This window comes from Rhamphochromis longiceps, linkage group LG14, assembly GCF_057381845.1.
Source record: "Rhamphochromis longiceps isolate RC_006_pf linkage group LG14, R_longiceps_female_GT1.1, whole genome shotgun sequence".
Classification (NCBI taxonomy): Eukaryota; Metazoa; Chordata; class Actinopteri; order Cichliformes; family Cichlidae; genus Rhamphochromis; species Rhamphochromis longiceps.
Genome location: NC_140570.1, coordinates 34,134,799 through 34,154,744, shown reverse-complemented (window position 1 = coordinate 34,154,744; position 19,946 = coordinate 34,134,799). Strand labels below are relative to the sequence as shown.

The 19,946-nt window shown below is 38.2% G+C and overlaps 1 protein-coding gene across 8 annotated transcripts in view; it reads right to left on the bottom strand.

The window, feature by feature from the left end:
• Nucleotides 1-14,693, bottom strand: part of tenm4 (teneurin transmembrane protein 4) — a 163,804-nt gene extending 149,111 nt beyond the window's left edge. For all 8 annotated transcript variants that reach the window (XM_085381075.1, XM_085381074.1, XM_085381076.1 and 5 more), the window contains exon 1: nt 14,199-14,693. The gene's annotated coding sequence lies outside the window, so the exon portion shown is untranslated. The remainder of the gene's footprint in view (nt 1-14,198) is intronic.
• Between the last annotated feature and the right edge of the window lie 5,253 nt (nt 14,694-19,946).

Sequence of the window (19,946 nt, the reverse complement as noted above, 5' to 3'; positions counted from 1 at the left end):
AAAACATTTGTTGACTAACCACAGCTGCTGTTACTTTTGATGCAGTGATTTCACACTTAAAAGATTTCAGGTGAGGTATCACTTAACCTGAGTGACTAGTGATTCTGCATACAAAAGGCACATTTAAACAGACTGATCCACAGCTTATGATACAGCATAATCCAAGAACCGTGTTTCCATATGCTGCGCGAAAGTCCAATTTCTAAAAATAAATCCAGAAGCAAAGCTTTTGAGTCAAACAGCTTTCATCTAAGTCTACCTGAATACTGGCAGAAACTCTGCAACCGCATACTATTGCAATGCATCTGTCATGATATGTTCTCAAATGTATTTTTTTGAAACATACTATTGCTTTAAACTTTTTAACTGGTTAACATAAAGTCCTATTGTGCAACAGATTTTTCTCCAAGAAAATACTTAACAGCAAATGGAGTGTATGTGTATGATGCAGGGATCTCTGCGAGGGAAAAATGAGTTCAGTCACCCAAACAAAATATTATCTTCCTTGTAAAGTGGTTGTGAATTTCTTATTTAATAGTTTCAACAATAGAAATGTTGACGACTGCTACACAAGACTCCTCTGTGTGCACATACAGTCAATGGAAAAAGGTTTTCATAGGACTCTGTGCAGTACTTTGAAAAGGTAAGTACACTGCGATTCAATAGCATGTAGAACCACCTTTAGAAGCAATTTCTTGAAGTAATCATTTCCTTTATGTTTGCATCAGAGCCTCACATCATTGTGGAATAATTTTAACCCACTCTTCTTTACCTCTTATTGAGGTTTACAAGCATTCATTACATTATAAGCACAGCTCTCTTAAGGTTCTGTCACAGTATTTCAGCCGTTGATATCTTGACTTTTAGTGGGCCACACCTCGACTCTCTTCTTTTTCCGATTTGCTGGTGTGTTTGGGATCATCGTCCTGTAGCGTTATCCAGTTTGGGCCAAGCTTTAGCTGTTGGAAAGATTCCCTCATGTTTGATTCTAGAATGCTTTGATACTTTGAGTTCATGGTCGACTCGATAGCTGCAAGGTGCCAAGGTCCTGTGGCTGTGCAAAAAGCACAAAGAATCACTCCTCCACCATTGTGTTTGACAGTTGCTATGCGGTGTTTGTGCTGATATACTGTGTTTGGTGGTGCCAAACGTCTCCACTTTGCTCTTGTCTTTCCAAAAGACATCGTTCCAGAAGTCTTGTAGTTTATTCAGATACAACAGGAAGCAGTAAGCATGTACTTAGTCTTTCACAGGTTTACATAGACGCCTGTATATGAATATGTAAAAATAAAGTATGGAAAGTGTTTTTGCATTGTTTTTCTTTTTCTAAGCATAACTGACAAATAATATTTCAGTTTTTTAATGAAATAAAAATGAAAATGTATGGTTTTCAAAAAGGCAAAAGGTAACATAAATCTAATGCATTTTGAGTTTGACATTTGACTCTAAGCTCTGTTGCTTCCAGCTAACTATGCATGAATGTAAATCATCTCATCCACATCAAAAGTTGGCAGCTTAAGTTTCAATGAGGTTGACTATGTGCAGGCTTAATGTTGCTGGGGGGATTTTTTCACAGCCACAACACTGCATGCCACACTAAGTTCTATTTACACTGCATCCTCACAGTAGGGGGTGACCACCATGATGTCACATAATGATCCCGGCTTGGGAAAACTATCACGCCATGACGCGCTGTGTGAGCATCACGGGGTATAGATTGGCACAACATCTTTATCTAATTAATAATCTGATTATTTACTTCTGCTCCAGAGTAACGTGGGAGTCAATGTCCTTTTGAATTTGTTTTGTCCCTACAGTTCCAGTTAAACAGATAATAGCGAATGTTCCGATTTATGACAATTCAACCTACTGATTGAGTTGTCATGAAATACTGTAAAAGCCTAAGGGCTTCAAAATAAAAGCCCTCCACTGGAGAATCACTACAAAGCTTTTGTTGTAAAGCTGAAAATGATAAACTGTGGAGTGCTGACTTTTTTTAAAAGCATCCAAAATTGATATTTTAGTACATTCATTGCTAAATCAATAAATACAACAAAGAATAAGTGAGAGAAACACTTCACCAAAAAAACTGTTTGTAGTTACAGAGGGTACATGTTTCGGACAAACAGCATTACCAAATTGAGCAGCTCGCAGCCCTTTTAATGAAAACAATCACATTGCAATGTCTGCACTGTCATTATGGTTGCTTTGTGACTGACACAGTATGTGGACCCAGCCACATGAGCATCTGCCAATAGAGGATTTGCAAGAGTTCTTAGAAAAGACAGAATGTCCATTCAGTTTGAACATAGTTTACTTGTACACAAACTGCTTAGTTCCACAAATGTGCTGTAAATGGGTTGAGTCCTGTCGGCCTATTTATACACTATATATACAGTACAATTAGATATTTTTGCAAGACAATACAAAAAAAATCTACATTTTTATCTTGACTCAATAAAAAAACAAATACACTGAAGTACGAAACAGATCGTAAAGGTTCTACTGTATGTTCTGTAATCACTATGCACGCCTACTCCAGTAGAGTATTAAGAGCTACATGGTAAGTACTATATGTGCTCCTGTATAGGATTTGGATTTGCTTGCCTAGACAACTTGGCAAGGTAAGTATTCCCCAAGGTCTTAAATATCACAGCTTTGGTTGATTATTTGAAAAGAACTTCAAACTAGCAGGTCTAGTCAAATTTGCTCATTTACTAGTCTACTTTGATGATTGCTTATATAATTAGTGCAACACGATTTTGTATGATACAATGTTGACCCTGAGTGCATCATAAAAAATGACTTCTTCCAGATAGGTCATAATTACTGAGAAAGATAAGCAATTTTATAATAGCCAAGCCATATTAAAAACCAGATTTTCATATAGGAATTAAATAAGTTGACAATAAAGCTTTTTGTCAACTAAATTACACCCTCATCTTGAATGTTAAAGTGCTTAAAATCAAAGCTGCTCAAATTTACACCTTGGCACACAGGAATTATCTCCTCACTAGTGTGAAACGCCATTAACACAAATACTGTGGTTAAGCATAAGCCTGCAGAATGATGCTATTGCGTAATGGTCATAGCTGTTGCCATATTGAAGTCATGTACGTATATGCAATAGTTTAATTTAGATTAAAACATGTCCTATTCATAAAGGAAATGGTGCAGTTACAGGTCATTAACAATGTCACTTGATTCAATAACAATGATGTGCCATAGTATGGGAAAAACTGATGTGCCGATTAATAGAAAGACACATTATATCACAATATATATATATTTCTTATTAATGTAAAAGTGATATTTTATTATTCAGTGTCAAAACAGCATTTAGATAAAGTGCTTGGGGGGAAAACAACCATTTAAATAACACACACACGAACACACTATATGTGTATACTCCTCTATATTCCTTTTTATGCCTATCAATATCACTTTCATGGTTTAATTTTCGCCTCTGTTGTTCTAAACTCTCAATAAAACAACATCTGCATGTAGGCTACTGTAGCTCGTGAAAGAAATACAAACAAAGCAAATGCTTTGCATCTACGAGCATGCCAAAGCGCTGTGTTGCTGCTTAGTCTTTGCTGCATACAACAAGTGCATCTTGGCAGAGCAATGTCAGCAGCAGCCAAAATCTTCTATTCTTGTCTACATTGTTGGTTCCATTATTCTTCCAGTTAGGCAGCCATGTGGATAAACAGGCCACTGTAAGTTTCAAGTGCTCCGATAACAATAAAAATACACAATAACCAGATTGCAGACACTTTCATGAACATAAGTCAGACACAGGGTAACAAGTCACATTAGTAAAACATGTGTTTGTGTCAAGTAGTCCACTGTGAAAATATGTTTGCAATCACAATGGCTAATGCAGCTTGTAGGTGATCACATAAACACATGTCAATCAATGTTTACAAAGCTTCTTACAGTGATTTATGTATTTTGTTGGTTAATGTAAAGTAAATAAAACTCACACCTGTATTGTTTTCTCTATTTGAATTTTGCATGGGACAGGTCAGCAAACTTAGCTTCCATTTTTAGTGATGACGTTTCATTTTTGAACAATGAGGCCTGTCACTAAATGTCATCTTACCACTTCCTTGCCATCTCGTCACTCTTTTCACAACTTGTCACATTGAAGCCCTGTCTGTGACTTGAGCAAACTGCTAGCTTCCTTCCAGGCAGGCTAGTGGGCTTTATTAATATTTATAGAATAACAGCTTAAGGCCATCCCTCTTGAGAGCTATCACTCCACTTTGCTGCCTAACACTTGCAAAATATATTGACAACTTCTTTTCCACACTTCCCTGCCCCTGAAATCCCCCCAATGCAGGTGCAATATGCAGCAGGTTTCAAAAATGCCAGTTTTCTGAAGGAACAAAGACTTTTAGTGCCATTGGATTTAAAAAAAACTTGCAAATCTGTGGAATCTGAATTCAGTTTGGAAGGAAAATTTTAAAAATGGACTGGGTTCTTTTTTTTTTTCAAACAATCATAATGTTATGTCACAGATGTCACGATGATGTCTGACTGGGTGATGAAAGAAAGTGCTGTTGACAGGACTTTGATGACTCAGATATAAGCAGCCAGTTTCAACCAGTTTTCAGTCAGAAGTTTGGACCAAGAACTTTATGGCACAGAAAATCTTCCCATGTAGTTAAACTTCAGTAGCTACAAAGAGGAACCTTGACACCAAGTGACACTCGCAAAGACAAAATCAAAATCAAAGGGGATTGTTTCCTTCCTGAAACAACATCAGATTAGTTGGATTAGTAAGACTCAAAGAAATGAAAAGATAATTTCACCAGTCCTTTCCCTAAATAAATGTTTCCAGAGCTCTACTGATGGCTACAGGCAGACTATATTACCCCATGGTAAGCGTTGCCCAGGCATACAAAGGTAAATAAAACTGCGTTCAGGTAGCAGCTGGCAGTAAAGCCCACAGTGCTCTTCTTATCCATGAGCTGAATTAACATACTTTTAGGCTCTTATCCATATGACACTTAAATATTATAATCCTATATTAAAGTAAAAAGAGACCCCCTGCCAAACACAAACACACATACACACAAACATGCAAATCCCTATGCTAATAGCCAAATACATACAGTACAAGAATTGAACAGTTCATATTAGCGCTTTCTACATTTTAGAAGCATATAAAGTCTTGGACATATAATTCAGAAGACAAAGTACTAACAGATGCTGACAGCAAGTGGATGCCAACCTTATAAAAACACTCTGATCTGAAAATGTTTTTAATTTCTTTTAAAAAGGCTTAATCAGTCAGGAGTATGATAAGCTTCTAAATGTCCTGCATCTTCCCTTTCATGTAGTCCTAAATCACATCCTCTAAAAATGTCTCTGTCACAGCAATCATAGCTTAAACTAAAAGCAACAAATTAGTGTGAGATTAGAGAGGGATTCAGGACTGAAGTCAAGCACTTTGAAGTTAAATCTTACAAACAGTCTGTAGCACTGCAGAGTAAAACTTTAAACTCCCAAGTAATCACGATGCCTACTAAGACCTTAATCAATCTCAAGCCAAATTTAAGCAACATAAGTTAAGATATAATATAATATAGCATGTATGTTTTGTTGCCCAACAACCTGCTAACCATTGTCACAACTAAACACTGTAATCCAGCCTTTCATGAGTAGATTTCATTAATCTCAAACAAACAAAAAGTTCAAATACTTACTACATTTACAAAATTAGAAAACATTCAGATCTGTTTTCAGGCACTACAGTTTGGTAAAAACATCTCTGCTGAGCATTGACTAAATAACAGCCATGTTTGTTCCAGACCAGACACAATCTGCAGTCTCCAATTTTTAAATCAGGGTAGTAACAAGGCCTGCTACCACCTGTCACAGCAGGTTATTCCCATACATTAAACTGTCTTCTCACTTGCGCTTCAATTCTCACGAAATGTATGGTTTGCGACATTTCATAAATATGCGTGTAATCAACATATCAGTGCAATTGATGTTCTTGCTTACCTAATCTTACACCTACATTAGATGAGCGGGACATGTAACCCTGGAAACCTGGAAAAGGGAGGAGAAGCTTCCAAAAAAAGTTGATGCTGTGAAAAAGTCTATTTTAACCAAAACCATTATCTTTTTGTTGACCTAAACACGTGGTTTTGATGACTAATTCTAGCCTAAACTTAAAAAAGGGACTAAGAACCAACAACCCAACATGAGAGTTAAACTTAATGTAGGTTATTACTGAACCACTCCTCACGCAGACTACTGTCAAAATGTAAATGTTTTAAGTTATTTAAAGATGAGATTTATTTGTATTAGAAAGGTACTAAGGCTTAGACAAAATATGCTTCCCTCAAAATGTGTCTGAGAATTGAGTTTCATTGGATGGCATAGTAATTTTTAGAAGAGGAGACAGGGTGGTTACTTTAATAAACTGGCATCACATCTTTGCCTTCAGCAATGCTGTTCTTTCTTGCACCATGTAACATGAGCCTGGGACAGTTACACAAAGCAAAGGGTGTTTGGACTTGGGTGGATGGCGCTTCTGAAAAACCAAACTAATACAGTAAGGACATGAACTCATTTTTCGATTTTCAGAGCTCTGTGTCAGCACCCCCTATAAATCCGTGCAGTGATTCAAATAAAAGTACGGTACTGGCATTGCTGTGGCCCTATTATTATTCATAACATTATATAGCCATATTGACTTCTTATTGTATATGCTGCTTTTTCAACTGCAAATCACTAGGGTTTAATTACCTGCAAATTAACTGCTGTTTCACTATCTTGCATAAGATTATCCTGGTCATGATGAAATGCCACAAGGGACGCTGTTCTGATGGGAGGATTCGAAGACACAGAAAATATAAGATGCCACTTTGTTAGTGTGATAGATGCAAGGAACGTGACGCCTGCCAGCTAAATCACCCTCATAATGCGACTTTCAAACACTGCAAGGACATGTTGTAATTCCTGTCACTTTCTCAAGTTCAACATGAGCTGAGGTTCAGTCATCACATTACTAGCTTTTTCATCTACTGTCCATAGCTGTAGCAGGCCACAGCATATACACGCAACAATGTGAGTGGGGCAAATTGCTGCACTGCATTTAACTCAAGTGGTGTAAAACACATTGACCCGACAGTTGGGCAGAGTAAGTCTGTGAGCAGTAGTTGAGAGCAGTTTGAAATGGTCAGCCTCAATTTTTCTCCATCAGTGTAGTTTTTTTTTTTAGTGCATGATGGGCAATCAAACAAAGGTTTGGAAGGCCAGGGATGTCAAATCTGCTCTTTTAGACCAAACTGCTTGATAATTTCCACTTTGACATTCAATTTATGACACATTTTAGGCTGTGGACCATCTCAGTTTGCTTAATTTGCTGCCTCAATGGTCCATTTTGTTTTGCATTTGCTTTAATATATTTTTTTCAAATATTTGAGGAAATTCAACTTAAAACCAAAGCTATTTCACTGGTCTCAATAGAGTGATTATTATTGAGCCTTACCAAGATTTGGTTTTGGTTTATGTAGTGCATCTAAACCTTCAAGGAAACAGCTGAGCTGTGGACATGCAGCTCTGCATACGCTTTGGGTGACAAGAGACCCAGGGGAATTTATTTCCCAATTCCTGCTTGAAGACAAATGTAGGCTATACCAGCTGTAGTACTTCAAGTCATGGTTAACCTTGTTGACATACAGCAATGAATCATTTAGCCTAACATAATTAGTCAAAATAAGTGTACTCATATCAACTTCAAGAGTAAAAACTCAGGGGAACCCGTGGATTAGAACAATATAACATGCAAGGCACAAACTAGCATTGTATTGGGTACAAGTGAGTAATTGAATGCTTTCGTGAAAAAATCTAAGCATGTTAGAATTCAGATTTTTGCCTCATGTGTGATCTAACTCTATATTTCTATTAGATTATACTGCAATTCTAGTCAAGAAAAAAAATAACATTCATTAAAAAAAAAAAATTTGCAGTTTTGACCGCTATCTTCCTGGAAAAGACGTAGATGGTTAATAGGAAAAAAAAAATCTGTATGTGTATTTGTCCCGTCTCCTTTTTCTCTTCTCTTTCCCCACACCCAAAACAGGTCAAGGCAAATGCCTGCCCCTGCCTGAGCCTAACTTTCTTCCTATTAAAAGATAGTTTTTCCTTGCTATTGTTGCACAAGCCTGCTCATAGGGGATCGAATGATTGTTGGGGTTTTTTCTCTGTGATACTGTAATGTCTTTACCTTATAGTATAAAGTAGTTAAAGGCAACTGTTGTTGTGATTTAGCTGTATTTAAATAACAGTGAAATCATCATCATCATCATCATTTATTTATATAGCACTTTAAAAACACACCTGGTAGACCAAAGTACTGAACAATACAACTATAAATAATAATAATAATAATAATATAAAGATGAACTGTTTAAAATGACAGCATATTTTTGGTACAACCACATTTTGCAACTGTTAACTGGCAAAGATCCTGCGAGCACCAACAACCTTTCTTTAACTGTTAAATTTGACATTCTTAAAAAAGGACAAGTGAGAAATTATCATGAAACTTCCTGACTATATCCTGGCGTTCAAGAAGCTGCCGAATACGCTGGGGGCATTATCATCTGAGAATATGGAGATAAGCTCAGAGAACAGTGTTTGCACTAAGTGCACCTGGTCCTCTAAAATGGCCTCATATTATTTGGCTGTTAACAACCATGCAAGGCAACCATCAGATCTAATGACCCTACTGAGATGGTCATTCGTCCCATTACTTGTCCAGAACCATATTTAAATGTGGGAATGAGGTCCTGTCAGTTTAAGCCATGCTTATGCTTGCTTCCCTCTAATTTGTGAAAAAGAAAATAGGATAACAAAGCAGACTAAGATGTTCGAGATTTATGTATTTCAAAGTTCTAACTTCTAAATCCTGGGCAGTACTAATAATTGGAATTACTCTAGAACTAAGTTTCTAATAGCATTTACAATTTTTTTTAAGCAATGAAGTGTTGTCAAGATAATATTTATTCTAATAGAATATATTGATAAATTATAAAATATTTAATACTATTTTCTATCCATAGGCAGAAACTGCCACAGTATTACATCTGCATTTTTAGATAAACACAAGAAAAGGTTATAAAATGACAGAATACAAGTAGTTGAGGCACTGTGGTGACTTACAAAATCTGGTTGTATGTTGTATGCACACATGTTCAATTCAATTCAATACAATTTATTTATTTATACAATGCCAAATCACAACAACAGTCACCTCAAGGTGCTTTATTTTGTAAGGCAGACCCTACAATAATGCATACAGAGAAAAACACAACAATCATATGACCCCCTATGAGCAAGCACTTTGGCGACAGTGGGAAGGAAAAACTCCCTTTTAAGAGGAAGAAACCTCCGGCAGAACCAGGCTCAGGAAGGGGCGGCCCTGTGCTGCGACCGTTTGGAGTTACAAACAAAGCCATTACCTGTAACCTAAAGTAGAAGTGAAACTGTGAGTGAACAATAGGAAACAGGCGTTTTGTAAGGTTTTTGATACGAGAGAGTAGAAAGGGCAGCTGATATCTATAAAAATGCAAAAAATGACCACTGGAACTGATTCAAATATTCTCAATCGATGTAAAATAATTTTACATTTTTTTGAGAACATAGCTGCTGTTTTGTTTTATCTATTTCTTTTTTGTTTGTTCGCTTTAGCTCTCTGTAATTCTGGCCTAAAGTAAACATTTGAAATTTTAATTTGTGCTTCGTGAGAGAGCTGAAATTCTGACACTTCTTTTATAAGCATCTAATGCAATTAAAAAGGAGAATGTTGATTTTTGGCAGCTATTATTTATTCAGGGTGTAGTTTAAGTTTGAAGGAGAGGTCTCGTTCAACCTTCCTTTGATTTGTCTCTAATTAAAATAAAAGGATATACTCTGGTGCTAAGTTAATGACTTTAGCTATTACATTCAGACACCCTGTGGTTATAATCATGAGCCTGCCCAAGGTGTTTACTGTACACGAACTGGTGATCTGAACATGTCATTTGCAGAAGCAGGAAACAGACCAACAAGTAGCCAGTGGCAAGAAAGAAACAGCCGCTGCCAATGATGTTACATTTCTTTAACAAAGTCTATTTTTTTCTTCATCCTTTTCAAATCAAATCAGTGGCATAGACAATAACGTTATATCCAACAACAACACATAAAATAACAGCAACTGGTAAGAAATTTCACTTAAAAAATATACAAAATAGTCTCTGCACAACAGAACGGCTGGTTTTAAGCCATAAACGATGATTAATGCATGAACTATGGCTATCACTATAAATGTGCCCTTAGTTCAACTAACCACTTTACTTTGATTTTTCTTCTTTTCTATCTAAAATGAAATCAGATATGGGAGGATAACGTAGTATAGCGTAAGAAAAACAGGCTAGTGCTCTGTTGTGCCACTGAGCAGACAAGCATATATCAAAGTAGAATTTGTAAGGATAATCAGTACAACACCTGCAAGTTGTCATTAGCTTCTGCAGCAGCGAGAGTCATCTTAAAAAATTGCTACACGCATACTATGAAATGTCGGACACAAAGGGGAGTCTGTTGCCGTGTTCCCAAGAGGAGAAATACTATCCTGTGTCCGGGGGCTCAAGTGAATAATTTCACCCTCAATCTCACTCCTCGAATACTTTGAGTGATTCTGACTTTCAAAGCCCCATACAGGTGTAAGATTCCACTTCTTTTTTTAAATGATGCCATAAACTGCAACACACATTCAAACAAAAAAAGGATTTCAGCACACCTGACGTGAGATCAAATGTTTGTTTGTTCATATTTCCCTTCATTAATAAATCTGTAAGAGAATAATATTAAATTAAAAAAGAACCTCTCTCTTTTTTTCTTTTTTTTTTTTTTTTTTTTATCTGGGACTTTTGGATTTCTCTTTGTTTACCTAGTGAAATGGGCCCCAGTGCAGGCGGCACAGCAGCAATACAGCATCAAAGTTAACTTCTTGAGGTATGTTTTTTCAAGGAACCGAAACCACCAAGGTGAATTCAACTGCGAACTGCTCTGCATTGCAATTTTCAGCCTCTTTAGTTGTTTAAAAAGTCCTTAGCTTTTTCAGTTTTTTCAGGCACTTGTCACTTCACATTTTTGTTGATTTACCAACTCACAACAAACCCCATGAAGCTTTCTAAAAGCACTAAAACAGACTGCCTCGGAAAAAAAAAAAAAGAGTTCTATTTTTAAAGTCAGGTTGACAAGTCCCTGCTCTTTTACTTCAGTTTTGTGCACGTCCAATTAGAATGATTCAGCATAAAATTCACAAAAGACCTGATCTAGTGTTATTAGTAGTACTAAGGAGGTCTGATTTTCCAGAAAGAACTGCTATGCTTGATTAGCTGGTCATTCGGTAGCACCACATGCTTTTGATTTTTACAGTGTCCTCGACTTGTCACGCAAAGTCTGGAGCTGGCGTGTCAACATTAGGGAAAAAAAAAAAAAGAGGTGTTTGTGCGCGTGTGCGTTTGTGTGGGCACGCTTGAGTGAGAAAAGTGTGCACGTATTGCTTAGCTTTCATGTCGTGTAATCGTGACAGCTAGCCATTAGCTCTATATGTGATAAATCACAGCATGACAGACTGCAGCTTCAACTAAACAATGCTCCACACTAGATAATTCACCTCTGCCTTTGTTGCACTCAGAGCTTCTAAGATGAAAAAGCATGTGGATCACACACTGTATAAATTAGCAGAAAAAACTAAGAGATAGTATACAAGAAACGTATCACAGATAGTAGTTTTGACTTTATTGACACCCTGATCAATTTAAGGTTTTTAGTCGAGCAAAACAGGTAAATGCTGTATTCCTGTCCATTTAAATGATGGATCCATTATTTAAATGGACAGGAATACAGCATTTACCTGATGTCACATCCTGCCTATCGTCGTGCTCTTCCCACTGATCAAAGAGGACGTACTCTTCACCCAAACATGCTATCATTTTTGCTCCCTAGATGATGGTACAGTTCCTACAACAATTATTACTTGAAATACACAATATCCCCCCTGGAAAACTCCATGGGGAATGAACCATTTCATTGTTTCCTCTCTGTCATCCTTCTGCCCCCGAACACTGCCAACATTAGTTCAAACATAACAATCGGTTATAGAATATAACAAGGTCCAACCGCAACTTTGATGTCATCTTTCTTTCAGCCATCTGTCCCTTGGAGAATAGCTGCGCATTCAGTTCACAATAAAATGACAACTAAGGCAAAAAGACATGCAACAGATTTTTCATTTGTGACCACAAAGGGAGGGCTGTTCCCCCTCTTATAATGCAGAGAACTAGTGCTGAGACTGCTTCTCAGAGCTCATCAGCACGACAAAGACAACTGAGAGAATGCAGCCCTGTTCTACAAAGGTTAACCTCGACGGGACCTAACAACTTCAGACTTCTCATTTGATGTTCACTCCAAACACTTGCCATAGAGGACAGAGGGCCCCTGGATTCCCCTGGCTTTAACCTCTCATATCAGAGGTCACTCATCCCACTACTACCAATGTCACTTGTGAGTTCTGTTCTGTGTAATCTCGCCACGTACACAGAGTAGTTTCTTAATGTTCTGGTTGACTAAAGCAAGTCTTGAGAAAAGCTGGACTATCAGCAGAGACAAGAAACACTGCAGTACCTTTTCTCAGTTTATAAACATTCTTAAAAATGTTCCCTCTGACAGAGAAACTTCACTTTTTAGAACCAACTACTACTTATAAGACTATGTGACTGAGTGGCAAATTGTTGATTATTCAAATGCATGACAAATGCATTCTAATCTGTTTGTTATCAGTTTATGTTTTGTGTTAATTTTTTTTTTTTTTTTTTACACAATTCTTTGGTATGACTTTATTTCTAGTTAGACATCATTAGCAACTCGACAAAATCTATCACCGTGATGTAGCACGAGGCCAAAAATCTACGAGCAGCATACTATTCTCAGAAGTGTGGGTGTGTGTGTTAGCCTCACAACTTGCCGAGTCTGAGTGCCCTTCACTCGCAAATGTTTGTATGCTGCATTAATTTAAATAAGGGGATTTATTTATTCACCTTAGTTAATTCAGTTGGTTCGATTGTGACCCTGTGTGATAACCCAGCTTGGAGGGCTCGACTTTGGAAATTTAAAAAGATTTTATAAAAAGTCAGAGTGAAACAGTATTAAATTTACAGTGATGTTGTGTTACAGTTATATTGTCACTTATATCTATATATATATGTATGTGTGTGTGTGTGTGTGTGTGTGTGTGTGTGTGTGTGTGTGTGTGTGTGTGTGTGTCTATAAAGACCAAAGTACGCCCTGTATTAATATTATTAGTTATTAATATTATTACTATTATTATGCTGCAGTAAATCAGCTATGCAGTATTCCCTGGGCCTTGCTTCATGCTTCATTTAAAAGCTGCCGACACAATTCACTAGGCTGGTACTGCTACTCCACTATAAGGCTCCTGCAAAGTTGAATATGGACCCACCTGTATTTTAAAAAAGACAAGGTGTGTGTGTGTGGGGGGGGGGGTCCCAGACACTTCAAACCCATTCATTTGCCCCATGATTTTCACAACAAATAAATAAATAAATGACTTGTAACATAATGTAATGTCGCAGCCTACTCTTAGAGGCAGTCACTGTACAACACAAGGTTAGGCTTACAGTCATACATCACAGTATTTTCATCTACCTAAATTCAGTCCTTCCACATCCTTATTTATGTGCCTACCTCACATCATTTAGGACACGCTGCAGCCATTCCTAATCCTCAGCCTGCCAGGAAAAGCAAGTATGGACTTTTTGATCCTTTTGCTCGATGTCAGATCTACACAGCGCGATGTTAAGGCGGTCTGCAGACCCTTTGGGCTGCTAAAACCGAGGAGCAGGTAAACCTACCGTGCTGCACCGCTCACGAAGCCCCCGTTAATCTCTCGCTCGCTCTTCTTAACGTGCAAAGCAAAGCGGGCAGATTTACAAAGAGCCAGCACAATCAAACGCTATGTTCAAAAACAACACACGTCTGTAGTGGAAGTGATCGCGGCTCCGTGCGTTAGTTGTCCGTTTTTGCTCCGCTGCTGCATGATGTTTGTGTGCCGCTGACCCTGTTTTCTGCAACACAGGCACACACACAAAAATCAGTAAAATAAACCTTACCATTCTGAAGACACATCCAACGAAGCAGGCCTGTCCCGTTGACAATTCACTATTTCAGTCTGGATTGCTCCCCCAAAAGCTCTTATGCTTCTACTTCGCCGCCGTCTTCTTCTTCCCTCCCTTTCGTTTTGATAGTAACCGGAGTATTTCCACTGTGCACGACACGGTACGGCTGAAAGAAATCCTCCTCCTCCTGCTCTTCCAAGGTGCCGCTGCTGTTGCTGCAGCTGCTTACAGTGCTCTCAGAGAAGCAGCACACATGGACGAGAAAGGCAGCCGTCCAAGATGCCCATTTACATGCACAGCCCTAATTGAACGCCTTCAAAATCCTTAGGGAGAAATATGTTAAACAGTCCCCGAACACAGAGTGGGAGATAAGGTGACACGCCAGCCGACGTGCTGGGGAATGGCAAGCTGCGTGGTCCCTCACGATTTACAATTACGAGTTTGGAGAATAGATGAGTGAGCGACTGTGCGTGGTCGCCCCCTTCGGTATGGGCTACTGGCGCTATATCTGCCCGTTTTTCTCCGCGGAAAATCGCTCTAGTAATAACCCTACAGGGGGGGGGTTGTCCTAATGTTATTTACATTCAACACATTGTGTTTCATCCTATTCTCCACCAGACACGGAAAACCTAAGAAACATATTCGATAGATAACAATTTTAAAGGAGACTTCCGAAACATAATTAGGACTTAATAAGTTAGACGTGAATGATGTCCTCCTATTAAGTTTTGGTCAAAGCGCATCGTTTTTAATAATTATAAAGGTCATAATTAACCAGAATTAGTGTTGCACACTGCAAGTGCGCCCTTCCATATGTGTGCAGGGTGCCAGTTACTGTTACTCAAAATGTCCATGTGTAGTGTTTTATTTTGGAGGGAGATGCTTAACCATTACAAATATAGTCGATGAAACATTAAATAAGGTTGCCTACTACTCGTAAAATCAATGGAATGGGAATAAAGAAACATTAAGTTGCGATTTAAAGGTAAATGGTAGATTTTGTGTTAAGTCGCAATTGCTGCTGATATGATAAAGCTGAATTGTTTCCAATAAAGTCAAAACTACGATGTTTAAAATGGGCTTTCATTAGTAAATGCAACCTAAAATGTACTAATAAAGTTGTACAGCTCAATATTGCAACATTTGAGAATGAGGGTGTTTCCCTCAACCTGTGCTGAAACCGCTGACACTAGAGTTTGGTAGGTTAACGAGGAGACCATCTGTCTTGTTTCATCTGACAAAACTTTTGTCTGGCCAGGTTCTGATCCTAAATCCGCTGCCCCATACTTATCTCAAATTCCTAGTTTCTCCTCCTTGGTTAAAAAGACTGGTCAAGAGTTCCTGGCCCTGGAAGTGTGTTTGGTCACCCAGAGAACAAGAGAGGGGCCATGTGTGGCCTTTAATTCACTGCATTGTCTGCCAAAAGCTAATCTTGGCCAGGCTCAGAGTCTTACTGCTCATGGGCTGTGAATGGATGAGTGAAAAGTTAAATATGCTTTCAAATGTAAAACTGAAGACCAGCCTGGTATTGTGGTTTGTGTCATTGTGGGAATGTGAGATTTGCCGTTGACCCAGGCAACAGGAGGAAAAGTGCCAGTTTCAGTTTGAGATGCTGCATTCAGGCTCATGTTTGCATGCGATAGGCTGTAATTCAGTGGTCATTACATTGATTTTCATGCCGCTTCATGTGTAAAAAAAGAAACTGACAGCTCACAGTGGTAGCCTTTACTCAACCGTCACACAAAATTGATGGCACACTGTATACATCAGACACCCAATCCATGTTGTTCGAGCTCCATGATTTGACCTTCATGATATACTATGTTTGTTTTGGTTAATGCTCATTGCTTTTGTAACATAAAATTCATGGGAAACAAACTTTTTAAAAATCAAATGGACAAGACACACTCGTAACAACAGGCAGGCAGATCAGTGAAGTGATGATCTTAACAGAGATTTGGTAGAGTAAATAAAGAGGAAGTATCTCTACCAGGAGTTGGTGGAGACCAAAATCTGAGCTAAAAGATACCCAGTACCACACTTACATGTGCCACATTGCCAGACATGTGACTATATTGCTTTTAACTGCTTGGAGGTATTGCAAGGAGGTATTTCTGTAGTCTATTGATACTAGATAGTGGAAAAGGGGTGGGATTAAATAAGCTTATGCTTCTTCCTGCTCCTTTTTGAACATGGACGTTATTTGGAGTTGTGGTTGCTCGTTTTCCTTTTGTTTGCTTTGTTCATTTGTCTCTTTTAATTCTATTTTTTTTATACTTTTTCAACATGTTCAAAATAAAGATTCAATCAATCAATCAATCAATTTTTAAACAACTGTTTGTTAACAACTTTGCCTGAAAATAGCTGCTTTAGCCCCTCCCCCTTTATGCACACTTGCTTCTGATTAGCTGTTCTTGAAAACCACAGCTCTAAGAAGATGAAAAATTGTCTCAAGTGATTGGAGCGGTGTGAAGCCAGATCTTTTAGCTCAGTAGAATTACTTGCACATGTGCTGACTGCAATACTTTAAACTTTCACGTGGAATGTGAGCATTCACTGTGATATGACTAATATATGCATCAAACACATGACTAATGATCTTTGGCAAAACTGGGTTACACCAGCAGCAAATAAATAAATGCTTACATGCACAAATAAAAATAACACAAATAAAAAATATAGGATACAGAATACAACTGATCATGTGAAAATGCAATTTTCTTTAGACTAAGATAAATTTCGGTATGCCGTCCGGACCTGGAGCTGCTAGCTGTTAGCTTGCGGCCATATTATCTACCTCGGGAGTTCAGTCATGTGATCTGTGTGTGTGTTTACATCCCTCCGAGGGCCGACGCAACAGCTGCCTGTGAGAAAATACACACAGTCACAGCAAGACTTCAGACACAAAACCCCGAGGCTTTCATTATTATATCTGGAGACTTTAACCATGCCACACTGGACTCTACTCTGGCTGCTTTTCACCAGTTTGTGAATTGTCCCACAAGGAGCAACAGGACAATTGACCTACTGTATGCTAATGTGAGAGATGCATACAGAGCCACCCCCCTCCCCCCACTAGGGAAGTCAGACCACAACCTGGTTTACCTACAGCCACAATACACACCCCTCGTCCAAAGGCAGCCTGTCACAACGCGCTCCATCCGGAGATGGACCCCAGAAAAGGAGGATGCTCTGAGAGACTGCTATGACACCACAGACTGGGATGTGCTCCTGAGCTCACATGGTGAGGACATAGAGGGGGCGACACACTGTCTTACAGACTACCTCAACTTTTGTGTGGACACAGTCGCCCCTGCTAAGACGGTACGGTGTTATCCTAATAACAAACCGTGGGTAACACAGGAAGTCAAAGCTGTCCTCAACATGAAGAAGAAGGCTTTCAGGAGCAAAGTGAAGGAGGAGATGAAAGCAGCACAGCGGGAGGTGAAACGCTGCCTGAGGGAAGCAAAGGACACCTACAGGAGGAAGGTGGAGCAGAAGTTGGAGAGGAACAATATGAGGGAGGTCTGGAATGGTGTGAAAACCATCACAGGCCACAACACCAAGAAAAACACAGTGGGGGGGACTATGGAGAAGGCAAACGAACTCAACAACTTCTTCAACAGGTTTGACCAGCCCACAACCCCCCCACCCTCACCCTCACCTTCACTACAGAGTCCTCTCCCCACTCTCCTGCCTCCCTCGCTTCCCCCCCTTCCTGACACCATGTTTATATATATATATATATATATATATATATATATATATATATATATATATATTTATATATATATATATAAACAATTCTGTAACTGTAACTTCGGTCGTTGCTGTGCTTTTTGGAAGTCGAATTTCCCAGAGGAACCCACCCGAGGGATTAATAAAGTTCTATCTTATCTTATCTTATCTAAATTAAATGTACATATCTAACATACTAGACTGGTTCTTGTGAAATAAAATTCACATTTATACAAAACAGAGAATATATTCCTTTGCAATGAAGAATTTATTATCACAGCTATGCAGCTTATCTTAACTACAGATGGAGATAGCAATACCTGTTCAGAGGAGTGACAGTCATGCAACGTGAATGTTAATGGCTGTCGACTCTCATAATCTGTGTTATAATTAGAACATGCTGCGCATGTGGTTGGAGACAGAATGCGGTAAATAAATAAATAAATATCTTATGGAAAATCCATATCTCATTGCTGCCATTAGATAGTGGGCTTGTGAAATATGAGATCAATAACTCAGTTGATCTCTTTTAACAACAGAAATTCTGGACTGTTTAAAACCATATAGCATTTGGCGCTGTTATTAATCAGTTGCACAACAACTGATTTCAGTCCCTTTGCTAATCACTTGGTTGTCATATAAGCTTGTGAATGTTCAGTCTCCAGCAGTGCATTCTTGTAATATCAAAGAGAAAAATATGTTAGTTTTTGAATTAAGGCTCAGTGCTGTGACTCAAATTATATGCCCCATAAAACTCCTAATTAGGGAATGTTGGGCTATGCTGTCCTCTTACTTTCCTACTTTTCTTCTAATGAACAAAGGGAATCATTAGAAAACACAGCCACGTGGTATGTGCGGTTCTCCACTATTCTTGCATGCTGTAATGCTGTTATAAAGCATCTTATCAGTCACAGCAGAACACATAAATCACAAAATATTCAAGAAATCCTTTTAATTGGACCAAAGCCCTTTTTCTATATAAAAAAAAAAAAAAAAAAACCCAACAAAGCTAAATGAAAACAGTGGTTTGTAAAGACAAGGCTTCCATCACAGTCAATGTGGTGGAAGGCTGTTTAGATTCAATCATTTCATTTTATTTACACTCACAGTAAGTGACTAATTAGTAAATACTTTGCACTAAAACAGTGGCCCTCTGTTGAGCTAATTTGGTTTTATTCTCTTTTGAGGAGAATATGAGGCAGCATATAGTCATAACCTAAACTTCTCTGAACTTGAATGTTTTAGCCATCTTTCTAAATCCTCAGTGTCAACCACCAGGTATAAATTAGTTCTAATTTTAATATTCAGAAGCTTTAGTGCAACCGTAGAAAAAGTTAGCAATTAACAGACTTACGGCATTTTCAGCTTGCTGAATTTAAACCCCAAATTACCCATAAACGTGTCTCTTTTACATTCAGACTCACAGGGCATCAGTGTCACACAAACATACTACAAAAAACACTAGACAATAAACTCTGACTTTGAAGCGATGCCCCCAATGCCACCCATTACCAGTCAAAACTCCCTTTAAAAATTATTTTTTGATCATCAGTTGTTCAATGAACCTTTTTATTTTGGTAAAAGTCAGGGAAAACAAAACTGAACAATCTGACATACTTTGGTTCAAAGCATAAAGCTCATTATCATAAAATAATTATTATAATTTAGAAAATAGGTAGAAAAATTGTGGGATTACTTTGTTTTTCATATTACAGGGTGATATGCCCTCTTGTCGGGCTGGAAAATAAGCAATCAAATACAAAAACGTAATGGCACAAACTCCCAGCTCTGATTCCTGAACCCTTCACAGACAACTTTAGAGTTTATAGGAAAGAAAGCTACTGTACAATATTAGTAGTATAAAGATGTCACATGCACACATGTAATGATGGCACTAAAACACAACAGCTGCACAGATAATCCAACATTCAATTTTTAAAATTCAGTAAAAAGAGTTTTCATATATTATGAAAAAGAGAGGATGGTAAAATCTGTTCCTACATT